We start from the raw sequence: 10,663 nt of genomic DNA on the forward strand, positions 1-10,663 counted from the left end.
CCTCTAGGTGGATCTAACACTAAAGTGAGAAACCAGTGCTGACCTCTTGGTCTAGAAAAGTGACCTGAGGGTCACAATTAGAGGCACATGGATCATGCTTCAAAAGGAGCATTCCTTTCAGCCTTGGACTTTAGGATGTTCACTCAGTCTTGAAGGCCTTTTGCAAGCCCAGTTCTCTTATGTGCTGAAATCTTATTCAAGGGCAAACTCAGGTTTTTGCTGCCTGTCAAAACCTTCTCCTACTCTGGCTAATGGCATTAATTTGTTCATCCTTCTATTTCCCATGGCACTGCAGCAACTGAATGTGGCAAAAGTATGACCAAGCTTTGTAAGGAAATTCCAAGAGTTCTAAAAATGACTAATGGCTGTAACATTATCACGAAAATGTATATGTGAATGTGTAAGCTCTGCTGTATTCATTCCATTTGTTTTGTAATGTCAGCCACAATGCCTTAAAATCTTGCTTTCCAAACTATAATACTATAATATTCAGCAAATTCTATACAACATAGACTTAGAGTACATTTTAGAGTGTATTTTTCAAGCATTGATCTACCGAGCTATCTCACGATCTACCATAAAAGTTCATTTACAAAATGTTTCTCTCTAAAATTTGACAATTCAGACACATCAAAAATAGCTACTCTTCTGTTAAGGTTGACAGGAAAATTCAGGAATGGTTCTTAAAGTTACTATTTTGTTTGCACTTGTATCTTACTCTTATAAAATGGGAGAATCACTGGGGGAGATCAATTTCCAGACACCGACTTTAATAATAGAGGATAAGTTTACATGGCCGGGTAAAGGGCTCCCAGGCACAGATCATCCACAATCTCTACTGACTCTCTTTTCATTAAAAAACTTACATTTCCACCCAAAAACACAATTGATCTATGTATGGATTGTCTGGGGAAGAACCACGTTTAGGTGTATGACCTACAGGTCTATTTTAAGAGACAAAGAAGCCAGGTCTGAAATAAACAAGAGTTTTGAACCCAATAGTCTGACCTTGTGATTTAACTCTGAGATCTAAACAGTAAAAGTGACGGTGCAAGATATTTCCAGAGAAGCAGATACGCCGGGGAAGACCTGTTCTCTTCAGTAGCTGCAGAAAGGAGCATGCCTTTTATTTTGTAAGGATGTCAGCTTTACTCAGTTATGAAATCCAGAACAGAGGACTATCCTCCTTCTAACCAAAAAATAAATCAAGTGAAGCCTTGGTACAGTTGTCTGCGGTCTTATGGCCTGTGCCAGCATCTGAGGCACATTTCAAATGCTTAGAACAGTTCCACCACCTAGCGAGCACCACAAATGTGAGTTAGTATTACTTCTAAAGACCAAGCTCCCCATTTCCTCTCAGCTATAAGTTCTCTCGCTTCACATTATTTCAACAGAAAATTACAGACAAAACTGCCTTCCATTCTAAACCAACAAAATTTCAGAGGCTGGACAGACAGTCCAAGACTTCAGCTTTCTCAAAACAGAGCGCCTACTATGCTTACGGTCTTACTCTTTTTAATAAGCAATCACTTATAAAACCGCCTCACAAAGGAAAGAATATTTAAAAGATCCAAAGAAAGAAAAATGTGTATTACCAGTAGAAGAATGGATTACTTAACAAGACCCTGAAGGGGGGAGAAAGAAAAAAACAAGCATGACCTGAGTAATGAATACCAAAGTTTGGAGGTGAAGCTACCTAGTGTCCCGACACGGAAATTACACTATACACAAAGGTGCCATGACTGGTCCAGCTGCCCAGGAACTTTCAGGATACTCTGTCAAAGTGTCTCTGGAATCAGTCCCCGCCAACACCCACTGCCACTGAGATTCCACCTCAACTAAGCACGTGTCTGTGAACGAGGCCTGCCTAGCAGAGAACCAGAATGCAAAAGTGAGAGATTTAGCTCTATTCCATCTACAGATGAACATAGAGGGGGTTCCAAAAGCTCACGGGAAAGTTCCATGATCTTTCTATTCCACTTTCCACAAACTTTTTGAGGCCCCCTTGTGTGTTTATATTTACACACATATGAGCCTATGTGTGTATGCTAAAAGCACAGAAATGCTTTTAAATGACAGAAGTTGATCTGAAGTCCCTAAACATGTTCCCCAGCACTAAAATTCACTTTGAACTAGCAATCTTCAAGTTTGCCAACCTGTACAGGATGCCTTTGTAAAAAAGTCACCTTAAAGACATCCAAGTTAAAGACACGTCCAAAAGGGAAACATAATTATGGTCACCATGCGTTTTCTGCTTTTTAGTGTCCTGTCAGAGAACAGTGAAGAAAATCTTATTATTATTATACAATGTTTTCAGTCAAATAGAGTGGGCCTAATATCAATTTCAAGGAGTCCTGGTGGCACAGTGGGTTAAGCAATGGGCTACTGACCTGTGGTTAGAACTCACCAGCAGCTCAACGGGGAAAGGGTGAAGCAGTCTGCTTCTGTAAACAAGTACAGCCTTAGAAATCCTAGGGAACTTTTCTACTCCATCCTACAGCGAGCGGGCTGAGTCACCACCAAATAGACAGCAGTGGGTATCATCTTTTTAATGTCAATTTCTTTACTTAAATGTATAGAAAGTTACAGAAATGTTAACCAAAACCTGGCACAAGAAAAACCGGTACCTCATGATGTCTGTGGAATCAGGCCACGCTTCAGAAGCCCATGTTCTGCCAGAAGCTTAAGCAAATGCTTTCAGCAATCTTGGCTGTGATGTCATGCTGATGACATCACAAATGAGGATACTGATGCAGACTCGCTCCTCACTGCCTCTGCAAAAACCCGAGGGCTCTGCCTCCCCAAATCTGAGAGCTTAACCACAGCACCACTAGACTCCTACAGAAACAAAATGTTCCTCAAAACAAGCAGTTCCCCAAAGCAAGTCTGGTGCAAATTATGTTCGAACGAAAGAACAGCAGTCTTCCTAACACTTAAGATTTCTTAAGGCTTTGCTTGCTCTTTTTTTGATATTATCGTAGCTTAAAAAAAAAGTCTGAAAAGAGGACTAGACTGCGAATATACACCTACATTGTATCCCCTCCCTCCAGACGCCTGGAACTCACTCACCCCTTTCCAGTAACCTTCATGAATAACACAGCTGGCGATGCTGGTGAAGACTCAGCTGATGGAGCTAGTTTCTAGCTCCATCTTCTGTGAGTCTATTACCTGTTTTGGATTTCAAATCCAAACTCTAGACACAAAAAGCACAAGGCCTCAAAAGTGAATGCAACTTGATTGTGGATCTAACATTGCCAAAGAAAGGGCTCCGTGCCATCAGTGAAGATGGGCGCCCAGATCAGATAAGGTTGGCTTCTAACAAGCAGTGTCTCCTGTCACCCGTCCAGGAGACAAGGTATTGCCAGCTGCAAATCATCTATCTATTCTTCAACTGGTACCTTACCAGTGCATTGTGTCCCATCAGCAAAAAGAACCAGCTCCTTTATTTACATCTGAACGTTCCCATAAGACTCAAGAAGCAGAGGAAAGCTGAAGAATTAGAAGTGAACTTAGCCTGCCAGAAGGGAGGTTAACGTTCAGCCCCGCAGAAATGGACTGGGTGGATGTCTGCAAACCTATTTGGCTCTACTACACACCAGACAGACTAGGGGCTTACCTGCAGAGAGCTGGTGCACTTTGGGACTTCTGGGCCCCTTCGGAATTCTTGATGCCGTCTGTCTATGCACTTAACAACAGAAGGCAAAGGGGCGGATGCACTTAGAGTGACGGAAAGTCTGGTTTTAGAGAAAGCTGTTCCCGGAGCTGATTGGCTTGACAGAAAAATTCACAGGCTGTGTCCTAATATCATACTCCTGGGTTTGAGAGCTTCATTCACAGCTTAATCCTGTCCCCTGAAGTCATGGTTATATAAGGGTCGGTTGTATGCTGTGTCACTTCTACTCCCCACCCCCTAACACAGGAGGCACAACGTAACCTGAGTCCCCGTGGGCTCCAGTCATTGAAAACACTGACAACACCCTGGTAATTCTCCAAACGGGCTTATATTTCCACTAAAGTAAAGTAAATTGTTTGATTTCTCCCCCGCTCTTTCAATTCCATTCATATTAATATTTCTGTCTGTACAAGAAAAACTGGAAAAGGTGAGCCCAAGAAAAATAGAAGAATATTTACATGTATTCTTCACTCTTGATTGAAACAAGGCTAGTGAAGCAACTCGCCTTCACAAAAGCAGACTCTCAAAATCATTAGTCAGTCAGTCAAGAGGCCCGCATGAGGCCAATTTAAAAGCATCTTGAACCTCAGCTGAAATGAGCATGAGGACCCCAGGCGAGAGTTGCACCCCCAGCCATGCCTCAAGGGTCCCAGGGCTATGTTGTTTATACACACAAGCCCCATGTTCTAAAGCTATGTGACCATGCCCTCAAAGACACAGGAAAGGACTCTGAAAATATAAGCAAAAATATAAGCAACTGTATCACCTCCTGGAGGGGTCTCTCTCCCCAAGTGGGCATTTTCCCTCTCCCCCTTCCTGGGACCACTGCCATCCTGTGACCTTCTGTTGCTGAGTGATGACTCATGCTTATCCTGTCTCGCCTGCATATCTCACCGTGACTAAGTTACTCCAGGCCAGGCATAAAATTTGTTTTTGCATCCAAATGCCACCTGACCCAGTAATTCCACTCCTGGGAATATGCCCAAAATACTTAAAAGGAGATTTTTTTTTCCTTTTAAAGAAGACATATACACCGTATGGATTGCGATAACAGTTGTATGAGCCCCTAATAAAATGTTTAAAAAAAAAAAGAAGACATATACACCAATGGTCACTGCAGCATTATTCAAGTAGCCAAAAGATAGAATCACCTTAAAATGCCCATCAACAGATAGTAAATAAACAAACTGTGGTCCATATTTACAAATAATGCCTTGACTACATGCTACAGTATGAATGGAGATTGAAGGTATTACACTGAGCTTTGAAAAAAGTCAATCACAAAAGGGTAAATATCGGATGACCTTACTTTTAAAAAATATATATTTTATTGTGTTTTGGTGAGTTTACATAGCAAAATTAGGATCCCATTAAACAATTTCTATACATATTGTCCAATGACATTGGCTATATTTTTCACATTATATCAACACTTTTTTTTCTTAGTGGTTTTCTTGATGTAGTATTCACAAGCCATAGCCCTCCAGGATTAAGTTGCTTTTAAAATGAGTTGTATATACATAATCACAATCCGTTCCAGTGTTCACCTCCCCCTCTTGCTGCCCAAATTCCTTCACCCTCCCTTATCTCCCACTTTCCCCCACATCCCCAATAAATCATTTCATCAATTATTATCTCTATGCATCTACTCCCTTTGTACTTCACAAACTGGGACACCCAGCAGTAACAATAAAAAACAAAAATAAGATAAAATGGCAATAATAAAATAATATAAAAATACAAATACAATGTTTTGAGAATGATGGCAACAAATGTACAAATGTGCTTGACACAATGGATGAATGTATGGATCATGATAAGAATTGTATGAGCCCCCGATAATGATTTTAAAACATAGATACAAATAAATTAAAGAGTAAGAAAGAAAAAACCATCATCAACATTTAAAACACCAGGAAAAAAACTTTTTGTCGTGGAACAAGTAAGAAATACTTGAGTCTAGATCAAATTCAGGAGGTCAGCTGACCAAGCGTCAAATTACATCATGTTCGATTCACCATAATCTCTGATAGTAAAGCTGTTTTGAGTCCCTCGCCTATGGCTCAAAGGGATCTGTCAGCAGCTTGGTCTAACTGGATACTCTGCAGACAGATTTTGGGCTCCCGCTGTCCCCCACAGCCTTCTACAAATTGTTCACAATGCTTTTCCCTTAGTCCTATTTGGATCACACAGGCTGATGTGCTCTTCCATGTGGATGTAGTTGCCTCCTCACTTAGATGACTGCTTGTTTGAATACAAGCCTTTAAGAGCCCAGCACTACTCCAATTGCTAGCTGGCACCATCTGTTTTCTTCATCACACTTTGCTATGGCTTTATCTTCATGAAGGCAAGGATCGAGCAGGACCATGTTACTGAACTAACTGTTCTTGGATTGGGGCTAGAGTTAAGTGGGAGCCCAGAATCCATCTGCTTGTCCACGGGTTATGCAGTACTCTGGTTTACTTTGACCAACAACAACAGCAACAAGCCAGCAAACAGAGGTAAAAACAAAAAATAAAACCAACACCAGAAACAAAACAAAAGGCAGAAGAACAAAACCCAAAGATACAAAAAAGAAAACACTGCCAATCATCCACCTGGGGTATGAGGCAATTGCATGAATAAGATACCATCAGCAATTTTTCCACGGACACAGAACTAAAGCCACTGTCAAGGTGAGTAGTCTATGCGCGTACAGCTCCACCACAAGGTGCACCCCATGAGTTGTAGCCCTGCACAGTTCAATCTCCTAAGGGATTGAGTTCTGTTTACACTGAGCATGGGAACTGGTACCAGAAAAAAGCTTCCGGTAACAATTCTTTCAAGTGCAGATCTCTGCCCAACAGATCAAAATCTGTCAGATCAATGCAAGGGGGCACCAAGGTACTAAATATATGGTGGTTCTGGGTCCCTTTCCATTGGACACCCACCCAGCCAGGGGTTCCATCCAATGTCCAGAGACCACCACTTCCACAGCCCTGGGACAGCCCCTCTTTGCTTCCTCTCCCATCAGAGTATCCCAGTCTCAGTCTAAGAGTACAGGCAGCTTTGAGGCAGGGCTCAGTTTACTCAGTTGGGCCTCTATGTTCAGTCTGTGGTGCGGCCTCTGGGTGATGCCATGCTGCCTACAAGGCCAGCATCCAAGGTAGATGACCGTACTTTTTTACATATAAAAAGACAAGAAAATGATCACACGGGCTGGTGTGCTTCTTCCACGTGGGCTTATTTGCTTCCCTGATAGATGGCCGCTTGTTTGGCTTCGGGCCTTTGAGACGCCAGACTCTGTATCTTTTGATGGCTGCGCACCATTTGCTGTCTTCGCCACATTTGCTCATGCACCCATTTGTCTTCAGCGATCATGTCCGGAAGAGCTTGTGGACAAATGTATAGGATCAAGAATTCACATTGTGATGAAGAGTAACAAGGAAATTGTTGGGACCCTTCTAGGTTTCGATGACTTTTGAAATCACACCAGAAGGAAGAAGGATTACTAAATTAGATCAGATTTTGCTAAATGGAAATAACATAACAATGCTGGTTCCCGGAGGAGAAGGACCTGAAGTATGAGTGGATTTTCTGGACTTATGTTTGCTTCTGTTTTGTTTATAAAAGCCACAAGATGGATTTTTCGGTAACTTTTTAATCTTGAGATACTCCGATGCTAAGTTTTCCGTTAAAGGGAAATACTTTGAAGATGCACTGTAAATGCCCAATTTTTGTGATAGGTAATCATGATTCTCTTGGGAGAACAAAAAGTTAGTTTGAAGATGATAATAAAGACGTTTTTTGTTAACTGCAGCTTTACTTATTTTACTGTAATGGTCAGTGTGACAAAGATTGTCACTTGTTTTTATGCCTATTTGTTTCCTGAATTACATGGCCATTTGCTTTTCAAACAAAAATTGTTCCAAATAGAGTGATGAACTTTGAGTAACTGCATTTTAAACATTTGAAGTGGTTACTAACAAAATTTAGTACAAGTTCTCATGTTTCATAAGAGGGGTTTTTCTACTGAACTCAAATTCTGTTAATCCCTCTTAAAATAAAGAATGCACAGGTAATATATACATGTCGAAAATGCAGCTAAGCCCATTTTGCTGTACATTCTTTCTCAGTGTGTATTTTATTTTTTAAAAAATTGTTAATCTCGAACATGCTATTTTGTAGTCACTGTTTAAGTCCTCTTTTGAATTTAAATGGGAAACATTTTATATGTATACTACTTAATTAAATGGATTTGTCACACACACACACACACACACAAAAGACAAGAAAAGGAAAATGTATAGACACCAAAGTTTATTAGTGGTTACCAGGGGAAAGAAAGGGAGGGGAAGATACTTAACAATAATGGAAATTTTGCAATGATTAAAGGTACGGTTGCACAACCAAATATTGTAATGGTTCTCAATAAGCTATAGACCTATAAAAATGGTGAACTGGCAAAGGTGTGATAGATATGTTTTTTGTTTGTTTGTTTTTTAAGAGCAGCTGCGTATGTACAACCAAACTCCTCTCAGGATTTGGTTCTTTGGTTTGGATGTCTACGTTCATGACTGCCCAGAACATCATGAAGTGGCCTAAGTGCTTAGTGCTCCAATTCTACGTCCTAATTGATTGCTACTAGGGTCTTAGTCATCTAAGCCACAATAACTGGTCTCTTATTCACCTACAGCAGCAGAGCAAGGAGAGTCAGGAAGAAGAGACAGTATGGAATGTGTGGCTTTGAACAACTGCTTCCTCTGTGAGGAGACCAGAACTGGATGGTGCCCACCTACCATTACTGAATGTTTTGAACAAATACTCCATTGAAGAATTCTGATCAAAAGGAGATAAATGCAGAAGAGCATTTCAAATGTCAATCATCATCGACTCTAGACTTTCTGGAGTCATGGAAGTTGGATACACCCCTAAAATGATTGCTCTGAAATAATCTTTAAACCAGCGGTTCTCAACCTGTGGGTTGCGACCCTATTAGGGGGTGGGGGTCGAATGATCCTTTCACAGGGGTCGCCTAAGACCATCAGAAAACACATTTCCGATGGTCTTAGGAACCGAGACACCGCTCCTCTATCCATCTCCAGGCAGGTCCGCCCACATGCAGATAACACCCACATATGAGGACCCGGCGTGAAGACTGTTACCCATGCTACCCCATGCTCCAAGACAAAATTTCACTGATTTGTCATTAGAAATAAATAGCTCACAATATATAATTACCTATTGTTTTGTGATTAGTCATTATGCTTTCATTATGTTCAATTTGTAACAATGAAAATACATCTTGCCTATCAGATATATACATGATGATTCATAACTAGCAAAATTACAGTTAAGAAGTAGCAACAAAAATAATTTTATGGAAAAAAAAAGAAATAATTTTATGGTTGAGGGTCACCACCACATGAGGAACTGTTTTAAAGGGTCATGTGACATTAGGATGGTTGAGAACCACAACTTTAAACCTTAAACCAAAATATCCCGAGGTCATCTTAAAACCAAACAACAGCTTACTTTTAACTAGTAAACAACATCAGCCTTAAGCATTATGCGTTTTAAAGAACTATCTGTATGGATCTAACGGACCACGGCAGCTCTAGAAATTAGATACCTTGGGGAGCAGAGTAAATGCAGTGATTTTATGAGGAACAACTCACAAAAGGAGGGTGAGAATGTTGGTTAGCCGAGTGTGAAGACCCCTATTTGGAGGGTGAGAATGGTTGCACCACTTGAATGTAATCACTGTGCCTAAACTGTAGGTAGGGACTGTAGACTTGGTGTATGTCTTGCTGTGTATATTCTCAACAGCAGCAAAATAAAGAAGCAAAAAAATGTACTTGGTTCACAGTGAAGGCACAAGGAAAAAAGTCTGCGGAAGTGACTCAACATCTAAAAGGTGCAATGATGCAATATTGTGGTTTTCAACTAACTGTTCAGACACTATATCCTAACCTCGAGTCTAAGCACTCAGTGAAGGGGACAGTAATAGAGGGTTTTCAAGCCCTGGAGCCTCTTAAAAGAATTAGACCAATGAAATTATGGGCAAACTTCTCCACTACTACCGCCAATGAGTGGTGATAACAAGAACTTAAGTATCAATTTAGGTAATTAGATTTATAGACACTATTATATTTACAGACCAGCACTATCCAATAGATACAATGTGAGACAAATGTAATGTTGAATCTTCTAGTTATCACATTTTAAAAATAGTAAGATGGATTTTATGTTAATCATACATTTTACTTAATTCAATATAGCCAAAATATGATTTCAAAATCTAATCAGTATTTTAAAACCATTACAATGCCTCACATTGTTTTCCTAGGTGTTTGAAATCCATTGTGTATTTTACATATTTGATAAATTTCAAGTGCTCAATAGCCACACATGGCTAGTGGCTCCAGTATTGGACAGTGCCAGTCTAGACTTTACCTTTAAGGCTGAATATTATAAAGTAGCTGTCCTCTTGGCACTGGTAATAAAATGACAATCAGATAGCCCAAATCCCCTTGGGTATGCAGCACTCATCTTTTCTACGCTATTACAACACACATGTAAAGAAACAAGGACAGAAATCTAAACCTTTTCTTTTTTGAAATCTAAACTCTTGAATACAAAACTAACTGACTGAAATGTTCTTAGGATAAGAAAAGGCAATAGTGGTAACCTTAAAAGGCAGGGGTGCATAATGTATAAAACTGCCCTGATTGTGGCACAAGGTCCTGGTCCTCAAATGACAGCTCAGTGGTAGAGTTTAGATACACACCTACACAACACTCAAAGCATAGTAGAGAGATTGCGTTATGGATGAAAAAAATTGGTAAGTATATTTCAAGACACAAAAGAGAAACCAAAGAAGAGAAACCAAAGAGCTAGTTATGGACAGAGTACAGCGGGGCCAGTACAGTGGGAGGCAGCATTTCAAGCACAAACAGAGCGGGGACCCAGCGCATCATCATTCTGCAGAGACAAGGAATGCAATGATAG

At 40.4% G+C, this 10,663-nt stretch overlaps 1 pseudogene; it reads left to right on the forward strand.

Moving 5' to 3' along the window:
- The first annotated feature begins 7,083 nt into the window (after positions 1 to 7,083).
- On the forward strand, positions 7,084 to 7,466 carry LOC101643835 (annotated as a pseudogene).
- Positions 7,467 to 10,663: the final 3,197 nt, after the last annotated feature.

Source organism: Echinops telfairi, unplaced genomic scaffold (assembly GCF_000313985.2).
Source record: "Echinops telfairi isolate 266 unplaced genomic scaffold, ASM31398v2 ScPeMD7_7412;HRSCAF=8450, whole genome shotgun sequence".
NCBI lineage: Eukaryota > Metazoa > Chordata > Mammalia > Afrosoricida > Tenrecidae > Echinops > Echinops telfairi.